At 36.3% G+C, this 23,745-nt stretch overlaps 1 long non-coding RNA gene across 1 annotated transcript; it reads left to right on the forward strand.

Annotated features, from left to right (window-relative positions):
* The first annotated feature begins 2,007 nt into the window (after positions 1 to 2,007).
* On the forward strand, positions 2,008 to 17,144 carry LOC132098740 (uncharacterized). The gene is made up of 4 exons (XR_009422966.1): positions 2,008 to 2,074; positions 2,424 to 2,527; positions 16,750 to 16,864; positions 17,084 to 17,144. It is a non-coding gene; the product is annotated as an uncharacterized LOC132098740 (long non-coding RNA).
* Positions 17,145 to 23,745: the final 6,601 nt, after the last annotated feature.

Raw genomic sequence — 23,745 nt, forward strand, 5'->3', positions numbered from 1 at the left:
TTGCATTAGAAGAATAACATAACAGTTATTGCTATGATAAAAAAAAAAGTGTCACTCAAGCATTTTCTTGGTTTCACTTTTTCCTGCACACAAAAACACACAAACGCACACACATCTCCACAGAGTAAAGCCGTCTTTGAGGAGAAGCCTTCCTCTATATATCTGTGGCTCCATCCTAGGCTCCCTGTGCTGCCAAAAACTAGCTTCACTTTGCATACAATATTCATACCGTGTCTGAAAAATGAGGCTTGAAGGTCTGGTCATCTGAAAGACCAGGCAATCAGCGATTGTCTCTTGTCCTTATAAAAAAGAGTGGTTCCTCTCCATGCGAGGAGACGGCTGTGAATGGAGTTTTTTGATGAGTGACACCCTCAGTCATACTGTTGCGTTTTATGTGTGTTGCTCATTAATAAAGAAACACCCCGGAGAGGGCAAACGGGGGAGAAACTCTGTCAGCAGAGCGTGTGCACATGTAACTTTTTTTGTCTTTTGAAATGTCAGGTGCAATTTCAGCTCTGTGATCTTCTGAAAGCAATGCTCGGTCCCGCAGTCGTGTAGCTGTTTACGTCTCTGCTTTTTTTCTTGACTCCTGTCAGTTTGCGTAACAAGGTGACATGTTTGTGGGATAGATGAGGCTGTGGAAAGGGTGTGAAAATGCTTTAAGCATAACTCCAGGGTTGTATGACAAATAAATCATTCATGTATACGCCGCTAACCAGTGATCAAAGGCATTGGCGTTTACTAGTAACAAATGGGTGTGATGGATATCTTTTGGGCCCTATAGTAAGACACTTAGATTGATATTTTACATCATAAAACACATTTTTTATATAAATAGCAATGCAATAAAAAAACATACAAAACAAAAGTACTTTAAACTTTACAGCAGCATATTAAAAATACATGACAATCACGTCAGTCTGTTATTGTTTTATATATATATATATTTATATAAATGGTACAGTATATGTTATATAAATAAATATAATATAATTAAATGATATATATGTATATACACATGTATTTATATTTTAAAAATACTGTATATATGATGGATGAGTTTGCATGCTTTTGCTAGTGTGTGACCATCTGCTGAACAAGGTAATATTCTGCATTTTTTTACGTAAATGTTATGCACAGATGCTATGTTATACAAGAACAAGACTGTTTTCAGAATCACCCCTGCATGCAAAATACAGTTCTGCACCCAGCAAGAGGAAGTCATTTAAACCTGTTAGCTTTTAGTGAGCATATTAAATGTCAACTTGTAAGTAAAACGGTGTAAATGCCAACAGTATTCATGTTTTTATATTTGTAAACCAACAGTTCATCACAAATTCATGACAAAAGCTACTCAAATGCCTGCAGTGGGAATGCTCTGTACAGCGCATTTCTTTTTGAAAAGACATCATCCATTATGGTTCATCATTGGAGATTTGCATCCTACGCTTTCAAAACGAGATAAATATTTTTCTATCATACATTTTTTAAGCTTGTAAGCCATGAAAAATGAAAGCTAGCTGCTTTTATGCACAGTAATTTTGCATTTAAAAAAACACTAATGGACTTTTGTATGTTAGTCCGTTTACTGAATAATTAACAGCCACATCGCGTGCACAATGCGCAGCCATACATTATTGATCCTTTGGTTGTTTTTGACTCCTCTAGAGGGTTTTTATTTCAATTAATAAACACTCTGTGGTTGGAATAAGCACTTATATTTCTAAGCAGCATGGTTTGCTAGGTTTTAAATACTGTGCTTCTATATAAATCAATTTTATGGTTTCTCTCATTTTTGTAGAACATCGATGGCTCAGAAAATGAGGAGGTTAGTGCATTTTCCAGGCATGTTGAGATGTGATGATTCTCATATGGGTGACGCAGGTTTGATTTCTAATCACATTCTTGATCTCTAATTTCCTGTCATTTTCCACTGTATCTCAAATCCAGCAAAAAAGACATTCTGAAGGACAGTACACAAAACTAGAATTCCTTTCAGCAATATTTCCAGTGTGGCCTTTTCGTCCAGGGGACTACTTGAGTTGAGCTCAAAGTGGAACCATAAATATTCAAGGTGAGGGCCACCAACACACCTAAAGGTTTCACACTAGTAACTTTACTAGTAACTTACAATAAATTTACTGAGATATAGATATAAAAAGTAGATTATTTGTATAGACGTAATGTTGAAACCGGAGGGTCATAAGGTTTCCTTTGGAAGGTTTTAGAAGAGCTTTTGTCACTGAGACAGATGTGTTGCAATGGAAAGGAGGCCCCAGTAGTGATTTACCAGCTTCTGCAAGTCTGCATCTCAAGGGCATTTACATTATCAATTAATGGAATATTTAAAGGCTTAGCGTATGGAAATGTGGCTATCCATACCTCTCAGCAGGGGCTGTAATTACATTTTCAGAGCGTTTCAGTGAGAGGAGGCCAGTGGAGGAAAGCTCTCAGTAAGACACCTGGAAGGCACAATGGAACTCAGGACTGTGTAATACAACCGCCATCATCTTCTCAAGGCATACAGGTAATAATGGAGCACAACGAGTCTTTACCTATCAGATGATCCAAGAACTTTTCTTAAATTGCGTTGTGGTAAATCTTTTAGATCTTTGTGAGAATAAACACTGTGAACAACTATTGCATTTATTTATTTATTTTTTCTGACAAAACCAATGGTAAATTTGTTGGCTATATATATATATATATATATATATATATATATATATATATATATATATATATATATATATATAATTTTTCTTTTTTTTTTGTTTTTTTCTTTTTTTGACTGGAATTGATGGGATGGAGTTGGTGCTAGACCTGAACCTGATTCGAACCTGCTTCTCCCACATGAGCATTACAGTACTATGTGGTAACCACAAGGCCGTGACCCTGCTGAGCAGAATCAATAATAGATCATCTCAGAGACATTGAAGGGTATGGTTAGACCTCATTTAAGTTTGTGCTGTCTGGGAAACCAATGTCTGGTAAACACCAAGCAGAAGCCATGCAACATATTTCATTTGCCATTTAGTGAGGAAAATCCAGAAAATGTGTTTTTCTGCTCCCCGACTGGTCTGGCACTGAGACAAAGACATCGTATTTCTCATGCACAGTTAACCTTTTAATTAAACTACATTGCATGATTATCGCAAGAAGCCCCGGCATCCTCTATTGTTGTTTAATTAGCCAGTTAATGTTGTTAGTCTGTGCTGCAAACCATTCATTTGTCTTGCTTAAGGAGCTTCTCTCGCCATAAATGAGAGGAAATTGAGTTTGTTATTTATTGTTAACAGGGACAAAGTGATCGTTATTAAATTTTAATAAGCTCCAGTTTACACTGCTGAGTTGTTGATTACAGCGAAGTCTTTATTACAGGATGCCGCTAACAATGCACCGATGAGCAATGAGCTGGGGTTTTTGCCACATGATGCGAGCTTCCTAGCTTTTTCACCGAAATGGGACTTTCTGTTCTGTACGCATCAAGTTGTCCTGTGAGAAAGTGAGAAGACATGGCATGCTATATGTGAAGTTGCACTCACGTATTGATCCTGGTAATATTCTTTAGCACTTAACATTTACACTAGCTGGACAGGATATGAAGTGCCTTATTGAATGTGTACTTTTATGCCTTCCTCTTGTGACAGGCCTAATCGATAGCCTTTGCTTCATTAGTTAGCAGAGCTCTCAGTTTACCCTCCTTTAAAGATGAAATTTATCTATGACAAAAAAAAAAAAAACAGGTGCTTGTTAGACCAGGTGTTTTATGTCACTCCTGTTACCGGCGTTCAATACTAAATCAATACTGATCTTGTTTGGTGCCGGATTTATGATTATATTTAGTATGAATAATAATAGGGTGGGCTTTTTTTTAAATTGTGCGTCTTTCTTGGTAATATTTTTCGAAAATGTTAAGTTTTTAACGACCCTCCCCAAATTTCTACTACATTTATTCTATTTAAATTCATATTCATCCATTCATTTACACCACAAATAAGTGATGGAAATTATATATATATATTAAATGGTCAACTGTTTATTTAAGGCTTATTTAATAGCACTTTTTTGTCATATACTCATATTAAATCATACTTTTTAGTACAATTTGACAAAATTACAGCAAATGACGCACAATAAAAATAGTAATAAAATTATATTTACTTTGTCATATTTCATCTCATGCTTGTTTTTGCAGGCATTTTTCTCTTCCTAATTTCTCTTTTAATAAAAAGTTTTAATGGTAAAGTTGTTTGTGTGGTGGAAACGCTTGCCATTCGTAATTTACTTAAAATTGATTTATTTCATTGTTTTGATAATTATTTTAGGGCATCTGTAAATTAGTTAATGATATGTAAATGATAATTAAAATAATATTTGTATGATGGATTGTTTAAAGTTTAAAAAGTACTTTTCAGAGTTTTAACAAAAATCAAGTTTTCGTAGTTGAAGAAACGCCCAATAATGCTTGTGATTTGCCAATTCATGTGTCTTTGAACTATGAAGATGATCCAAGACATAGCTGCAGCTTTCAGATAAAGAGTTTTATCCTGGAGTGTCTGTACATTCTGTTTTTATTTTCATTCTCCTTAGCATTGTGTTTTTTTTTTTTTTTTTTGGATACACGCGATTAATCACCCTCAAACTTATATCTGTTCCTCTGCTCACCTTCACCTGAAATTCTGCAGTCAGAGTCCCCGAATTGCTTCCATCTTCCCTGTGCAATTGGTTGACACATTATCTCATTAAAATGTACAGGGAAACTCCTTCTCTTTATCTGCGATAATCTAATTAGCATGAGGCAGATGGTTTAATAAGCGATATCTGCACCGTTTAGCCTCCCAATCGCCCAGGTGGAGAGCCGGGGAGCCTCCTCTGGATGCCTCCTCTCTTGGTGCCAGTGAATGGCTCTCTTGGGCTCATATTAATGCTTCCTCTGCCTGAGGGTAGCAGCGCTCGTTTCTCTCCAGATATGAATACAGAAGAAGAAGCTGAGGGAATCAAACACGATGAAACCCTAATTATTTTGCTTATTAACCAAGCCTAACTAGTTAACAGATGTTGCACAGCGAATTAATGCATTCTTTCCTTTTATAATTTTTTTTCTTAATTAGATTGTTTGTCTCGTCTACATGGTTATCAGCGATAATGGCACTTGCCCGCGGGTGAAGATCAATATCATATTATGCAATCGGCCCGTTCTCCTTACCACGTGAGTATATCAGACGTGACTAGGAAGAGCAAAAGGGCAGAGAGAGCAAGAAAGAACATCATTAAGAAGAGGAAAAAGTCCAGTGACCAGATTACATTAAAACCTTGTTTTTTCCCCTTCTGACAGTTCTACTGGCAGATAATGAGATGAAGAACCCGGTGCCCAGACGTGAACGCTCAGATCAAGTCCAGCCGACAGCCCAGCCATGGCCACTACATCCTGAATCCAGGCAAATAGAGCCGGGCAGTCAGCCTTCGAGGGAAAGATACGCTCAATTACTTGCCCAACTTTCAGCTGAGGTCTTCTTACTGACCGGCTGAGAGGATCGGTAATGAGAGCGGATTTAGAATAAAAAGATATGCCCATCTACAAAAGCAGAAGGGAGCTTGGCCTCGGATTGATGGCTGGAAATGGTGGGGAGGTCAAGGCGAATCTGTGAAGCGTCGCCCCGGTGAAGGATATGGCAGAACGGCCCAGCAGATCCAGAGAGAAAGGTGGTCCGCTTCCCAGCTCACCCACAGCCTCATAAGCAACATAAATGGAGCTTTGCTCCACTCGTCTACACTCTGGAAAGACCTTAACGGCCCCCATTAACACAAACCAAAGGGAGGTCTTATGGAAGGCAGCCATAGAGTTACTCAAAAGCTGAAAATCAGAGGCTGAAGACTTGAAAGAACCAGATTTTCTTTTAACCAAAGAAGAAATTTATTTCAGTACTTTAGCAATAAATTATGCATTGAATTGAAAAGAAATATGATATGACAAAAATCTTATGACTGATGAATCAAGTACACCCCATCACTACCTGGATTTGGCAAAGTTACTGTATTACTAGCTTCTCATTTCAAGATCATTCGCAATTGAGACTTCTGTCCTCATATGATCTAAACAACATGCCAATTAAATGTTCTGTGAACTAATCAGCCTCAGAAACACTTTCAAAGGAAATTGATTATTTCTGAAAGAAAACATGAAATTAGTCTTGTACTTCTTGCCTTAGGTTAGAGATTAGAAATCATGCTTATGCTATCTAATTCAAACCAGTGCTAGCTCGCTCTGAGAGGAAGGACATCAGAAGTTAATTACACTCAGCTGTGAATTGAAACCATATCTAATTGCATGCTGGATTAATTACAAGCATCTGTGGTGTGCATGCCTAAACAAGATCCCTCATAAATAACAGCAAGTACATCAGCACAGATGGGAATTCTCCAGCACAGCCCTCAGTGTACATGAAAAAAAAAGCTACTACTGTACTACTGCAGCTACTTACTGTTTGGTAAGACAAAGTCTTAGAATCTTGGAATCTTAGAATCGTTATATTTTCTGAACCTATTTATCCTGGTATTAATCTTTGTCTCTGGTCAGCTGAGACAGATTGCGGTTTAAAGTCTTAAAGTGTCTCCTGTGGCCAATGTTTGTGTATGTATATACGTGTACTGTTGTCAGGTTTTCCTTTCTTTACGATGGCCAAATGTATCCAGATGTTTCTGAGGAATGTGGCTACCTTGTTGTCTCCATGAGTAAAAATGCATCATAATGGAACCTGATGCTTTTTCATATCCAAAAATACCAAAACTTTGTGAGTGGAGTTGAGCTTTGGGTTAGTTACGCTATAGTAAATATAATTAGCTTAATTTAAGAACAGTAGAGGCCAGTGGTGAGTCCCTGGTATGTTTTCTTCGTTATTTCTTCAGGATCTGTGTAGGGTCTCGGTTTCAGACAGATCATCCCTTCGCTCCCCTCCCGGGCACCGATCAACTGGCGTGTTTACGTACAATACTCTTCGGTTTAAAGGAATTTGCATAGTCAAATTCCTTCTCATATTATAAATGTAATTAAATCTCTTAACACAGAGGCAGCTTCTGAATGTTTTCGCTGCTGAAGCATTCTTCCCCCCGCTGTTTTACAATCAATTTAAATGAAGGAGATTCACAGTCATCGCCGAAGTGCTCTGATCAGCATCAGCTGCGAGTTTATGATGTATGCAAGACAGTCGCAATTAATGCATGCCCCGTGCTCGCAGGCGTTCTGTGCCTCAGGCCGCCTCGGGAGAATCATATCTAACTTTGTGCGGACCTCAGTCAAAACTAAGAATTTGCATGCATCAAGTTTGCATTAAGAATATTAATGCCCATATTAATTTTGTATTGACCTTTCTTGGCCGCCTTCATCCGGCAGTCTAAAGAGCGGAAGAGGCAGGTTTAATTCCCCGGCTTGAAGACAGAGAGCCTTCGGCTAATGAAAAAAGGCAGTCAAACAGAGCTGCTCACACAACATATTAAAATAGCAAGATCAATAGTCCACTCTAAGATTATAGCCAAACATTCCCATATTCCCAAACAGCAGGCAGGAAAGAGTACAGCCCTTTCTGTTGGATGCCAGCAAATGAAATCAATTGCACAACTTTAATCTCAGACATGGAAAGTAATAGGTTTTAAATATTTGTGATATCTCTGCTGAGCATTTTGTGGAGGATGTCTATTTTAGGATACTCTTACTGCATATATCTGCACAGTTCGCTGTATTTATGCCATCCTCAGCTATATTCAGAAAGATTGCAGTTGAAGTGTGTTTCTTAACTTTTTATGGTCCAATGGGTCATGTTACTGTAGGATCGTACATTTATTTCTACAGCAGGGAGTCTCAAACCTTTTTTGGTCCATGACTAATTTTTAAAGCTCTAAAACTTTGTCAGCCCTTGTAAAAGTATTACTTAAACTCTTTAGCATCTCTGTTATATTCTTAAGAAAAGTACATTTTGCCATTTAATTACATTTTTATTAAAAATTTTATTAATGTAATCTTGCACCATGAGTTAAATTATTATTATTATTTTTTTTACACTTCCTGTCACTAATATTCATTCTAATGCAACTCGTTCAATCTTGAGATGCACATTATTTCGGAGGGATTTAATTTGTAAATAATGTATATTTGATTCCAAATCATGTATAAATCACAGAAAAGTTTGTGATAAGTTAAATTAATAAGACATCTCACATCAGCCCATGGCGTCAGACCCCAAGGTTGAGAGTGTCTCAAATCAACACATCAAATCTTTGCCTCTCAGGTTAATGAACACTTCTCAAAGTTCATTGTTTCATTAGTTTTTGGGATTCATGTACTCTGGCCGACGTGTTTAGTCGCAAAATAAACTTCAGCGGTGACTGAGGGGACGAAAGGAGACATGTTAAGACTTATGTTGTGTTTTTCTAAAGTCGACTTTCTGTTTAAACATCACTCAGGAGAAATCACATTTCTGCTTTGATTTAATTAAAGCTAAATATTGGCCAATCGTCGACAGCTGGCCTGGCGGATGCTTGACACTATAATTATCTCCTGAGGTACTTTGTCTTAAAGGCTGTGCTCGAGCGTGAAACCAATTCCAGCGTTCACTCATCAGGGGCCACGTCGTTTGGCTGTCTTTGCTTACCGCTCCTTCTTTAAGTCATTTCTGAATTGCACCATTGGATCAAACAGGACTGCTTTGTGACTCGCATTGGCTGGGGAATTACAACCACTCTGCTGTTAATGAAAAAAATAATTCAGTCTGTTTGGTGGTCTAGTAGGTGTTTTTTTTTTAGCACAAACGTACTGTTTTATTGTGAATGTTGTAAGGGCCTAATGTCTAGATCACGATTAAACAAAACAGCATTCACAACCCGTTTTACATTGACAGTGTGATGTTACTAGTGATTTCAGTGAAGAGAAAATGTAGAGCGAGACTTCAGCGATCCATAGGGTCATAAAAATGGGCGTGAAACACCTGAATGGAGCAAGTTAGTTGGAAGGAATAAAAAGCTTGCTGTAACATCAGTCAAAAAGAAGAGTGATTTGTTATTTTGATCAAAATAATATTATGAAAGAAGATTTTTTTTTTTATTTGTGTGTGTGTATAATGGTAATTAAAACCATTAAAAATGCTTTATATGAATTAAAATAAATGTTAACTGAATTTTTTTTTAATAATAATAACAATAATAAAAATATATATATATATATATGATTTTACTTTATATATATATATATATATATATATATATATATATGATTTTACTTTATCTTGACATTCTAAAATAACTAAAACTGAAACAAAAAAAAAACTATATAGTCAAAATTCAATACTAAAAATGACATGCAACAAGCTGACTAAAACTTAAACTCAAATGAAAGCGGAAAATATAAAAATAATAATTCCAACAAATTAATAAAATACAGTAGTATCTCAGTGTTACTAAAATAAAACTGATGTATAACATTTAATGTAGTATGTTTTGATTTATATATATATAAAAATATATATATATTGCCAGTGCCATTGTAGAAATGCTTTATAAAATTAAATTTTTTGAAAATAGGTGGGTCAAGGTCAACTTTAATTTTAGAGGGATTAAGAGGCTGTGATTTGCACTCAGATGAGCAGACAGATGCAAATGTTAGCAGATGTGGCCTCCCAGACCAGAAGTATTGTGTTGCGGTGATGTAACTTGTAGACACTGCAATATATGTTGCTTTTGATGGCACAGCAGAGTGTTAAGACAAGCCGAGAGTATCCACCCATACATGTTCTATACTTTTTTGTTCCATTGACTTATCTACTCCCTTTCCCTTTTCCCCCTCATTCCTTCTTTCTTTTCTTGAATTATTCAACAATGTCACAGCAGTGACCTGTCCCTTGTCAGCACTACCTTCAGTACCTGCAGCTCCGAGGCTGTGGTGATGTGAGGTCTGTCTCTCTTCTTTGCTTTCTCTCTCTCTCTCTCTCCTGGCTGTAATTTGTGTCGGTGACAGCAGGTTGATGACTGAGCGGCAGCATATGTTTGTGTGTGTGTGCATGAGGCCTCCTAACACACATTTTCTCTCTCTCGCTGCCGTGTCATTGTGAGAAGCCTGGAGGAGACAGGCCGCAGGTTTTTTAACCCAGCGCTCCGCCGTTCACAGCTGAGACTTGTCACATTAGTCAACTCAAATTTTAAGAAAATCAATTCCAAAGTTTAATTCACTCGACTTCCATGCCTGTTCTCCCTCCGCACCTTGGCCGTGGTGCCCTCCACCACCCCCCAGCACCTCATGAAACAGACTCCCAAGGGGCACAAGTCATCAATCTTAAATCACGTCCTCAAAACTAATGGCGACAGGCAGTGAGAGGCTTAATGACAGGAAGTGGCAGGGGGTGGAGGGAAGGGAGGATGTGGCCAGAGTGAAGTAAGAAGGGAAACGATTCAGAAGGGTCATCGCGTCCATCAGCAAATCATCAAGGCATGTTCACCTGTGCAAGCTGCCAGTCTTGGGTCGAAACGCTCTCTCTGTGTTAGTATGCGAATGCAGACGCTTATAGCTACTCAAGCAAGAATGCGTTGCATTTTTTTTTTAAAGCACCACTAGGGGTGCCGCAGCGTGCATTAGCTTAAACTGAGGTCAACTGCTGTCATCGTAGAGAAACACTTTGAAAGTTGACACATTTGTTGCTATCTACCTGAGTAATACCACATTTGATTTGCCACATTAAGCAATTTGTAGCAATGTTAGTAAAAATAAAAGATAGTTTGGTATACAGTATAACATATTTTGTGAAATGTTTAAAACATACTGTTTGCTTAACAACAAATGACTCTTATGAGCCAGTTCATTTAATGAATCACTTAAAACGTTTGAATCAGACCCTGAATTTGTAAGCACAGTTACTGAATATCGCAACTGTCTTACTCGCTGGATATTTATCTCAGTGTGTAAAGATGCTCATTTACAAAAGTGTTTTGTGGTAATAAAAGTTTAATCAATTGTAAATATGTTATAGTTTAATGTGTAGTTCAGAAACTGAATTCTATAGGAATAGCTGGTGATTCCCATCACAACCTACCAATATTGAGTGGTTTGGGCATGTAAGCTGATGTTGAGATGTATTTACAGGGGTTTTCCCTCCACCGGGTCTTGTTTTGTGTATGTATGTGTGTGTGTGTGTGTGTGTGTTTAGAGTTACAGCTGTGCTCCTGGCACATGAATGGTGATGGATGAAAGTTGTTCTCTCCCAGAGCACAGCACTGAATTAAATTGAAAGGTACTGTTGATTTCCCCCTGTTACCGCCTCAGAATCAAGTTTGTTTGAAATTGATTTAAGCCAGGGGGGTCTTTGTGGAAAGAAGGCAGCAACGATTTCCTCTTGATAGGAAGGGATGATTAGATTTGTTTTGTCTCTCTTTTTTTCCTTTGCTGGTGTCAGCAAATCAGATCATCTCTCTCCCTTGTCAACACAAGCTCCTTGTTGAGCAGTCAAAGCTAATTTGCAGATGTGCCACTTGTTTTTTTGTTTTTATTTTCTCATCTAACTTCCCCGATACCACATTCCCTTTCTTCTATGTCCGCAGAGATGTTTTGACACAAAATGTTGACTTATCCTTGTTGACTTCTACTGTTTAGCCTACACTCTGAAAAATAAAGGTTCTTTATTGGCGTCTAAGGATACATGAAGAACCTTGAAGAACATCCATGGAATCCTCATAGTGGAAAAAGTTTTTTTTTTTTTTTTTTTTTTAAATGTTCTTCACACTAAGAAAATCAATGGTTCATTTGTGGAATTGTTCTCACTGAAAGGCTCTTCTATGGCATCACTGCAAAAAACCCTTTTGGAAGATTTTTTAGATTGTAGATGAGGAGTTAGGAACCTGTAGAGGTTGGCTGTCATCTTTTCAAGAGGATGGTTTCCTTTGGGGAAAACAGAGCTTCTTACTCGTCATTCATCACCGTTGGTTCTGGTCTGTTTTGCGGTCTCCAATGGCAGGAGTCTGTCTCCATCTCATCCATCTTCAGGCCAAAGTCTCACCTTAGCACTGCAATTAAACCTCAACCTCTTGTGTGTAATAAACAAGTGGGCCATGTTAAACAGGATCAAATGTGGGTAATCATATCTTCTGCTGTTTAATTCAAAGATGGGCTGTTACCTCCACGCCGTTTTTTCCTTCGGACCCATAAGATGTCAGTCAAAGTGTCATCAGGCTTTCCCCAAGCTGCCTGGGATGGTGTCCTGTTTTCAAGACTTCAGCTCTTCCCTTCACCGCGATGAGGACTGAAAGAGACTAGCGCTGTAAACCGCCATGTCTATGCCGTCCACAAGAGATTTGTCAATACACTGAACCATATAGGTTCTGGCAGGCTTTCTACAGGGACAATATTTGCCTTGAAGTACTGTCTTTTCTCATCTTCAATGTCAGCCGGCGGGCTGGAAGACAACATATGTTCTCTTCATGTCCACCAGACACGGCCCCAACAGTCACATGACACACTGAGCTTAAACGCATCACATATTTCCGCTTTCTTCACTACTTATGAGAACAGATGGCGCAAATTACATCGCAGAGATACTTTGACAAACACGCAGTGTCCCGGCACCGAAATGACAAAATCATTCATTGGTATCGGGTACGTTGATGATTTTTCGCACAGCGTGAAGGCCTGTCTAAAACTCACGGATGTAAAAGATTAATCTGTTGCCTTCAGGAAGGTGAGATGAAAATGATGACTCCTGACTGTTTGGAGTTGCTCTCCTCTTTAAATAGAAGAGGAAAGCACTTCCTCATCGTCCTGGAGAAGTCTCTTTTTTTTGTCCTTGAATGGTCTCTGTGATGGTGACCCCTCTGGCTGTGGTAATTTATAACAATTTGAGGAATGGCCTGCGACTATCAGTGCTTTCCTCTCATTTACTCAATGTGGGATTTAATTGATTTTACCACCCAATAAGCCAACTAAATATAATCATATTATGAACCCTTTCTCCATGTAGAAAGTGGTTTTCGTGCTCCATTTTTGTGATTTGCATTTTGCTGATTTAAAACTGTAAATGGATTTTGTTTTTAATGAATTAGCTGTTTTCAGTATTGTGGATGATTTTTTCCAAGTAATCAATTTATTAATAAGTAATTCAACATTATGCAATTAGTGTCAGATCTGTTTCATATGAGATTTTAAACATGAATTTTGTGGGGGTGGGGGGGGGGGTGAGCTTTCAAACAATTTTTTTAATGCTAATTATAAAAATATTAAGCTCATTTGAGTAATAATAATAATCATATTTTTTGTATAATGATTTTCAGTTCTTAATGAATTTGCAGTTTTTAGTATTGACATTTTTATCAAGTAAATTAAGTAATTCAACATTATGTAATTATAGTGTCAGATCTGTTTCTTGAGACTATAAATATGACTTATTTTTTCTTTTAATTAATATTTCAATACTAATTATATAATATAAAATTTATTAAATTTGACTAATAATAATAAACCCATTTTTTGTATAATGGTCTTTTTGATGATATTTTAAATATGAAGCTTTAAAAAGTCTTCATTTATATTTAAATGCTAATTCTAAAAGTGTTTATTATTATTATTATATTAGTATTATTATTATATAGAGTATATGAGTAGTCATGTTATTGAAAAGTATTATTTATTTTAAAATGTTTTATTATTATTATTTTAAGTATTTTTTTTTTATTGATTATTGAAATTATTTTCTCTCAAAAGAATCAATATGGTTATTTGATATGCGACATACAACGAGCACTACAGTTTAGTGATCATTATGCAAACTTATTTGACTACATAATGATATAATTGAATAATCAGAAGCTATTAAATAATATTAAGAAGTGTTACCCAAGTATTTCATAATGCGTTACTCCATAACCTACTGTGTATGAGAACGCAGGTCATTTTTTCATTTCGGTGCAGCCATAACCCAGAGTCCCACATTGAGAGCTATAATCTTGCTCCTCTCTGGATGTGTGGAGCCCTTGTTAATGTTAAACAGAGATTAGCCCTTTCATCTGCCATACAGCTCAGTTCTCGCCCCCTCGTCTCCTCTGCCCCCTTCAAGTATTCAAAATGAATACTCCCCTCAGCTCCGAGGCCACTGTCTGATATTAACAAAGTAATAAAGAGAATGAATTTTTAAAGTGTGTATTCTTAGAGGGTTAATATTAGACTGTTATCAATGAGTGGTCAAGTGATGTGGGGAATTTTACTGTCAGTTGTAGGAGCAATTTTGATAGCTTAGTAGTTATTCGTTTAACTTTATTTCATATGCCTTAATATATGACACATGAGTTTGAGTTTTTCGTGGTTGGTAGTTATTTTTTTACCACCAATTTGTTAAATGGTATAAGCTGCATACATATGCATACAAGGGTTTTTTGGCCAAAATATCCAGAACACAAACTTTATTACCCATTTCTAGATAGAAAGATACTGTATGATGCCATCTTTCCTTCTACTTCTCCAACATCTCAGTTGCTCTCACTTCTGTTTTTCTGTTGGCCTCTCTCTCCATTAATCTTTCTGAAAGGCCTGATATCATCCATCTCCCCAGTCAGCTATTCCCAAGGGGTAAATTACTCCAGAGGCCCGTGTGGCCCCACTCCGTATCAGGTTGACCCACGTCTTGTTTGCCATTTTGTGTACACCGCTGTTTATTTAACAAGGAGCAGAGTGAGAGGGCCTTCCAGAGATGGTCCTTTGATAGTAACTTTGACACCCGAGCTGAATAATAACCCTCATTATGGAGTGGCTGACAGCTCCTGAAAAAGCTGATTTATGAATATGCTGGGGTCTGAAGCCTGCTGCCTTTCCCTGCTCGCTCTCCACGGCTCCGCTGGCATCTCAGGCCGCCACCGTCCATGTGCTTCCACCTTCCTCTCCTCTCCTTTTCCCATTTCTGTGCTAGTGATTACAGGAATGTTACGTCAGGAAACTGTGGGCCGAGAGTCTGAGATCTGAAGTCAATGGTAGTTGTCCAATGAGACCAAGAAATAAACACATTTCCTCTATTGGTGTTTAGAAGAAAAAGAAAATGATATAGGATGGATGGATTGATGGGTGTATACATGGATATATGGATAGATGAATAGAAGTAAATGAGTAGGTAGACCGTGTAACTGGGCAGATATTGATGGATAAATTGAAGTAAATGGGTAGGTAGATACTGTAGATGAGTAGATATGGATAGTTGGATAGATGGGTGAAGTAGATGGGTAGGTAGATACTTTAGATATGGCAGATATGGGTGGCTAGATAGATGGGTACGTGGCTGGATAGAAGTAAATGGGTTGGCAGAGACATAATCTATGTATTATTTTGGCAAAATGTAATTTGATCCATCTCGTGAACAATTTTCCATTTCAGATGACATCATCAAGACTTCATTTTTCAACCCTTCCCTCCAACCCTCTGTCATGTTCAGTAAGTCATTTCATAAGTTTTATTTTCTTTTATTTTATTTTTTTTTCAAATTTTTCAAACATTGCAACTTTCTTTTTATTTTTCGGGTAGTTGGTCATGAAATTTTAAACCTACCCCCCGCGAGATTAAGCCTTATACTGTATGTATTAACCCTTTTTAAATACACCCATATCAAAGCTTGCCTAAATAAATAATGAGATATGTATTTCTCTTTTTCTGACACCCCAGCAGAATCAATTAAGCAGGGAAGGGAAGGGATCTCTGGGAAGACTTTGGGTTTGGAGAGGCCTTGAGCCCTAGCTTTGGACACCGTGAAGGTGGGATATCCAGTAGATATGCATAAACGGGTTGAGGAGGATGAAAGCTGCTCAGCAGATGCAGCCATAGCAGCCTGTTGGAATCCTGCCATGCTGGCTTCGATTTATAGCCATCTCAGTCGGATTCCCTTTCAAATCCACCCGCTGGCTTTCTTGAGTTGATGATAGTGCAACTACAGTTCACATACATGCAGAGTGACGACAAATTGTTCATAGGACTGGTACCACTAGACTGTCAGTTTTGTCTTTAGAAGACAATAGCAGAAAGAAAAAATACTTTTTAAAATGGTACTCAAATTACTGTGTATATAAATGTACTTTTTAATCCATCACTTGTCATGGGTGTATAAAGAACATTTTCTGGCCATAAATTGATTTTGATAAATGAATAAAATAATGTATAATTTATTAACGCTTCATTTCATTTAAGCTATTGTTAGGATCTGCAGTATAACTAGAAGATAAACCCTTGCCAGTTGCCATGGGTCGATTAAGAACATTCATGGGCAATAAATTTATTTTGATAAATTAAAATAATGTTTTAATAGATTTCTTAGCAGACATGAAACTTTTATTATTAAAAATAAAATAAATAAATAAAAATTAACCTTTAGGCCCCTAGATAAAATTCTTATGGTATATATATAAAAAAAATGTATTGGTAATTATTTAATGTTGTTTTTGTTTTTCAGACAGATAGAAGGGAATGCCAAAAAAAATAAAAGTTATTGCACTCCAGCTCTGACATAGTTTTCTTAAATCTTAAAGTTTAAACATGAAAAAAAGACTGTTCTTGTTTTTCTACATTAATCTGATCTTCCATAAATACTGTATGAAAACCAAAAAGTGGCACAAAAGCTCAAACATGATGCCTATTATCAGCAGTCCACTCTGAGTCAAAAAGCATCTCTAGAGTAGCAATGCTGTAGTATTTGGTGCTGTTTTTGTGTCATCAGTGTAATAATGATGTGTGCATGGTTTCTTCAGGGACGTGGTCTTGTTCGTCACACTGAACCTGAGGACACAGATGATGCCTCGGAGTAGCACTCTGATGTTCCCAGTTCCTCCTCTCTCACGCAGCATTAAAAAGTCTGGATAAAAGGTAAGGAATAGGCTTTATTAACTTTAAATATGCATGATGTTTCTGAGAAAAGTGCAGTACGCCATTGAGAAACATCCAAAAGCTTGACTACTTATTTCTACTTATTTTTTCCCCCTCTCCTTCTCAAAAATTGTTAATAATTGAAAACAGAGAAGGGAAGAAAAGGGGGAAAAAGATACCAAGATTCTGACACACTCTGCATAAACATCTCCTTATTAGTGACCCTAGATGCCCGGCGAGATTCTGTCGTCACACACATGCACACACACACACAGTCACAGCGGCTCTCGCCAGCCTCCGCTGTGGCTCAGCCAGTGTGACTGAAGCACCCCGCTGAGAGCTCAGATGTCAGAGGTCGGCCTTCACCATCATAACCTCTACTGACGTGTCTTCCGGTCTTTCACAGGTGACTCATAACTGTGAACTATTAAGCAATAAGGTCAGAGAGTCATGCAGTATTATGAATATATTATATGCATAAGTGTTTCTTTATAAATGTTATGTCAGGTGCAATACAGTAACTTTTTTTCTTTTTTTTTTGAAAATCTGCATATTTGAATTATTTCTGAAGGAAGTAATGATGCTGAAAATTCAGCTTTGTCATAGGAATAAATTGTTTTAATATACAGTATATTAAAACAGAAATCAGTTATTTTAAATTGTAATAATATTTCACAATTTAACTTTTTTTTTATTACTATATATATATATATATATATATATATATATATATATATAGTTTATTTATTTATTTTTGTTAATTTGTTTTGTTTTTCGGTTTAAAAATAAATGCAACATAAACATTACAAAATCTTACCGACTCCAAAACTTCATAGAGTTTCATAACTCGTGCTTTATCAAGTATTTGACATGGCTGGAACCGCCTATCGACTGATCACAGTCTATTTTATTGAAACACACTGATCTGTGATTTATAGGTTTATTGATTTGTACTTAACCTGTGAATCTACAGAAGGACAGCTCTAATAATTATTATTCAGTGGTTAAAAATGTTAACATCATGAAAGAAACATCCGTGAAACCTCCCTCTCGGTCGATTCCAATTAACATACAGTAGTTGTAATGGTTGTCTAAATAGTGCAGTGTCATGCTATTCGATTAGGGTGCTTCTTTATGAAAATATACTATGCATTAAATGTATTAAGACATTTTGAGTGTAACATTTTGAAACCGCTTATGTTCCTAAATTTAAGCAAATGAAAACAAGGCCAAAAGAGATCTTTGTCACTGCCTTAAAAGAACAGTTCACCCAAAAATGAAAATTTGCTAAAACTTTACACACGCTCAGGCCGTCCGATATGCACACATTGTTTCTTCCACATCTTCATTGAAGATGTCAAGTTAAATGTATAAGCAGCATGTATTTACCCATCGTCATGATACTGTTAAGCATGCCTCTGTACTAGCGCTCGCTAGTGTATTTATGACTCTCATTCACTGTCTTCTATTTATATTACCTACGTTGCCTTTATTATCTCAAGGCCTTTCACTAGCCGGTGATACATGGACCCTCCTCTGAATTTTAATTTCAGAAAAGTGATTATTCCTGCCAGTGCCCTGTAAGAGGACGTCCTTCATGGTTCTCTCTCAGTGATGGATTAACACCCGGCCGGTTAATGAATGGGCTTCATAAGTTGTTAATGCTGTTTTAAGGTGCAGTTTCTATTAATTTTCTAGCCAGCGTGACTCATGTTTTCTCTTATTCGACACTTTTTTTGCAATCATTTCTACTGAAGCTTGCATTATACACACATAGACGTGTATGTACAGTATGTGTGTGTGTGTGTGTGTATGTATACAAAAAAAAACTACTAAATTAAAATATAACAATCTATTTTAAGTTAAAATAACATTTAAATCTTTCCTATATATATATCTATAATAAATGCTAAATAAATACTAAATAAATACTAAATAAAATAAATAAACTAAATAAATTGTTATATTTTAATTTAGTAGTTTTTTTTTGTTTTTACTTTTTTATTTTTAATCATTATACTGTTTGTTTATATTTCAATTGACTGTTTTAAGGTGCGATTTCTATCAATAATTTTTTCTCTTATTCAACATTTTTACAAGCATTTCTTTTACAGTTTGCACTATACATACTTAAACACCTTTGGATTATTATTTGATTTTAACTTGACATTTAAATGTTTTGGTATTTTTAAGTTTTAATTAATACTTTATATTCTATATTTTTTGTTTTGTAATTATTTGAGATAATGAAACATTGCTGTAGGCCTACACAAGCATGTGAGTCAAACCTTTGGTCTGCCTTCGGGCCCAAACTTGTTATAGTTGAGGACAGTGCTTTAAGTGTCCCAAAAGAGGTGCCGGTACTCTATTATAGCGTATATATATATATATATATATATATATATATATATATATATATATATATATATATATATATATATATATATATATATATATATATATATATATATATATATATATATATATATATATATATATATATATATATATATATATATATATATATATATATATATATATATATATATATATATATATATATATATATATATATATATATATATATATATATTTTTTTTTTTTTTTTTTTTTGATGACTCCTTTTATGGGTTTTATATACAGCAGTCAACAGACGACCTAATGAAAAATAATAAATCCTTTTATTAGTTTGTGGATTTGCTTGAGCTAGAAAGAGATACTGAACATACTGTAAATAAAATGTGCAAAAGGATTTTGAAAAAATACCCTTAGAAAGAGCTACTGCATTACTTCATTATTTGCGTCTGACCTGCAGAGATATCATTCTGGCTTGGTGGGATGTCTGACCGTGTTCTTTTAGTACTCAGAGTCTGAAGCCAGGAGAGCATATTAAGTGTTGTTCACTGTATTTGTATTTTTACCGAGCCGAGTGTGCACGTTTCACACACTCTCTCCGGACACATTGAGTTGTTGACACTGACAGCGAAAAAAGCGATGCATGCGCTTTTCACTTGTAAAACTCAAGGGTGTATGGGTAATGTAGTCTCTGCTTTCGGTGGGATGAATTAGGAAGCGTGCATTGTGAAGGGCGCTCTGAAAAGCGGCAGGGTCGGCAAAGGATTAAAACCTCTATTAAAACAGATGTGCAAATGAGCGTACCGGTACGCTAAAAGCACGTTCTGGGCGCACAGAGAGGTGGCGGTACGCTCCAGAGCTATATTTGGAAGTGGCGGTACTGAGTACCGGTGCGTACCAGCCCACTTAAAGCACTGGTTGAGGATGTTAACATGGATACCATGGAGGATTGTAGGGTCAGTTTCTCATACCATGTATACGCAGAGCTTGCAACCGCGCTCCTTACTAGCCTCTCAGCTCTCTGTTATGCATTTTATTGGCAGGTGCTGTAATCTTTGGATCCCCGCAACACACACAGCACATGTGTAAGCTGTCAGCCTGGCCTAAATTACAGCATAACAGGCTAAGCTAAAAGCTCCAGTTAGAATACACGATGCTTTAAAAAGCCCACGCAGGATGACTAAATTACAGAGTGGCTTCGTCTGAGTGTGAGCAGGGGGATACGATTGCTTCCCGCTCCAATGGGTAGATTATTCTCAGGTATCAGGAGCCAAGAAAGAGGATTATTTTGGTGCAAATATAGTTGTCAGTTTGGAAACTCCAGATGCAATCATTTCCATCTCGGGATAATTATGGGATCAGGAGTGAGGTTTGAGTTGAAAAGCTGGTGTAGGATAAGCTATCACTCTTTAATAAAGGATTTTACACACTGAGGGTGAGTTCTCTCCTGATCCACATCTGTTTTAATAGGAGAGGGACTGTCTGACCCAGCAGAGAGCAAGAGACCTTCTTGTCTATTAGGGGGTTAAAAGTGTCAGGAAAGTGGGTACCATTGACCTTTAACCTTTTTCACAGAGCTGTTAATAATAAAGACCCTGCTGTAAGAAAGTGCTCTATTTTACGGCCTTACGGTGACCACCTCCACTCCACACTGGAGTATCCTCTCTCCTCATGTACAACAGAGCAAGGTTAGGGCATCCATTCAGTGGATAATTATTTTTTTGTGAGATTTTTGTGAATAATGAGATCAGATATTCAAAATAAAATAATAGTTACAATTGCTAAGATGCACTGAAAACGAATGGGCTTTGCAAATGCATGGGCTTTGTTTTAACATCTAGGCATCTTTTCAGTTAATAATAGTTAAGTGACAGTGTCAATGAGAAATGAACCCTGACAGGATGATCAGGACCCAGTGTGAAGCAAAGTGGTCTTGAAAACTCAGCAGAGGCTTTTATTTTTTTCTAATTCATCAATTTTAAATGTATTTATAATTTTAGAAAAAAAATTATTATATTTAAATCATTTTCATTAAAAATGTAAAAAGTAATTTTAAAATATATTTTAATACATATATATTTCTTTTATCAATGCACAATTGCCGTAAAACAAAAAATACCTATCTTGCTGCACAGTTTTCAGATTAAGGTAATATTTATTTCACTTTCAAGCCTTCGGAAAATTTGCAAAAATATTTAAAATGTAAATATTTTAAAAACATATTTTAATAAAATCTCAACAATAAGCATGTCCAAAGTCGAAGAGCATTGCTGTGCAGTTAAGGTGCTCTGATTGGTTTTAATATGTGGTTTCCTGATGGTCTTACAGGTCCAATTTAATAGAGGAATCAAAATCTAAATGGTATTTTGGTCTAAGATATTTTTGCCTTTTTAATTGGTTCTTAATTATAAGTCTACGATCGAAAAAAGCTGTTGCACATGTTTCCTCAGGTCCTAGGATTTTAGATATCATAAATATTGCTCAATTAGTTACACAAGTGGTGTGGTACTGTGGTTAAACTGTCCTGAATTGTCTATAATAATATGAATCAAAGGCTTATTTCATAGTTTAGTATTGAGCATTCATTCCCTCCGGTGGGTGAGACACGTGAGGGGGTTCCTGCCAAACGCAGGGGCTGAATATGTTGCGCTGGGCTGTGCATGCTTGGAAAAGGTCACACATTTGAGGGGATGGCCATTATGTTGGTGTCACTGCATGATGATGTATCGTCGGAGCCGGGCTCTACCTGACACACAGCGAGCACGAATATGATTTCAGAGAGCATTAAAAATTCAACAGTCTGACCTAATTACGCTATAATATTCAGATGAAGGGCTGCACATCACACTGGGAGCTTGCTTTTGAAATCCATTTCTAATTTTATTTAGTTTGATTTGTCAATAGCATGAATTATAATGCCTGATGTGATGCAGTTCTTAATTTGTGGAAGTACATTGTTTGTTCAATCCTTCACCTCTCTACTTCAGTATATACCATTAATATGCAAATGCTTTCACCCAGTTGACGTTTATGCTGATATTGTGATTTATCAGTGAAGAGCGGGGTAAGCGGTGCCACTTTTTACTTAAGTTGCTCACTAAGAAGACACTAATATGCCTAATTATATTTCAATACATCTGCTAAACTGATATAATAACTTAGCAACAGAGATATGAAAAAAATGGTTCAGTTATTATGAATACACAAACAATTTATTAATGCACAGTGCCATTTTAAAGTCTTGTTTTGCAGAGTGATTTTCATGTTTTTATAAATAAGTCAGGATATGTCATATTATGAATGTTTTTCAATGCACAGTAGTGCAACTAGTGTTATAGTTTGAATTCATTTTTATTTTTACATTTTCTGTTCTGTCTTTATTAAATTATTTTCTGGGTTTAGTTTTAGCTACCTGTAATAACCCTGATTGCAACAAATGTCAACATTTTGAAATTGTGTTAGTGATATTAATAGTATTTCTGATAGTATTTCTGCATTTGAGTGGAATAGCTTACACCAAAAGCATTTGACACACTTGTCATATTTTGGGAAGGATGCTTAGTTTATCAAAAAATTATTTATTGATGAGTTTTTAATTTATTTTACTTATTGTCCAGTTAATAAATACATAAATATTAAAACAGGACGAATGTACTTGAGATTTAAGCAACATTGGATATTTGCCCTGGTTTCACAGACAAGGCTTAAATCTAGTCCCAGATTAAAAAAATTTAGCTGAAATAAACTTGCACTGACATATCTTAAAATATATCTGTGCCATTGTTTTGTGTTAATATGCACAGCAGTAATGTTTTTTTTTTTTGATTTTTTTTTTTAATGGAACATTCATAAAAGATACTTACATTTTCTAATTGAACTAAAGTATGGCCTAAACTTGGCTTAGTCCGAGCCTTGACTATGAAATCAGGCCTGAGACTTGTTTTCATAGATTATATTTTAAATATAATCTTATTTAGTTTTATTGAGCTGGCTGATTTTTCCCTTTGCTTTTGCATTAAACAAGTCAAAAAAGACAAATTCAATTTTTTATTAAACATGCATCGTGTTGCTTCTTAAATTTTTTAGATGTTTTAAATGTGAAATCAGATAATTCTCACAAAGTATAACAGTTATTGTACTGCACTGACACTTCTCATCCCTCTCCCCTAGTGTTTAGACAGTAAAGTCCTTCACTTAGCATGTGTGGTGTGATGTAAATCCTTATTTACAGCGTCTGTCTTGCTTTAGGCCCACAATCTCCACTAAAGATGCAGAGAAGCTGGGATAATACTCAAGATAAACACTATCTCTGCACACAGGCAGTCTTAGAGAAAAGCGCCGTGTTTCCTGGCATTGTTCTAGAGTTAAATCAATTCCCCACGGCATTCAACTCCCTTTTCTTACCCCGCTGATCAGGCCTGGTTACAAACAGCTATCATTTGCATGAGGAAAAAAGGAAGCTCAAATGGAGAGAGTGGCGTCTTATCAATATTACAAAGTGTTTCAGGTAGCTCCACTGAAGTCAA

Source organism: Carassius carassius, chromosome 22 (assembly GCF_963082965.1).
Source record: "Carassius carassius chromosome 22, fCarCar2.1, whole genome shotgun sequence".
Lineage (NCBI taxonomy): Eukaryota > Metazoa > Chordata > Actinopteri > Cypriniformes > Cyprinidae > Carassius > Carassius carassius.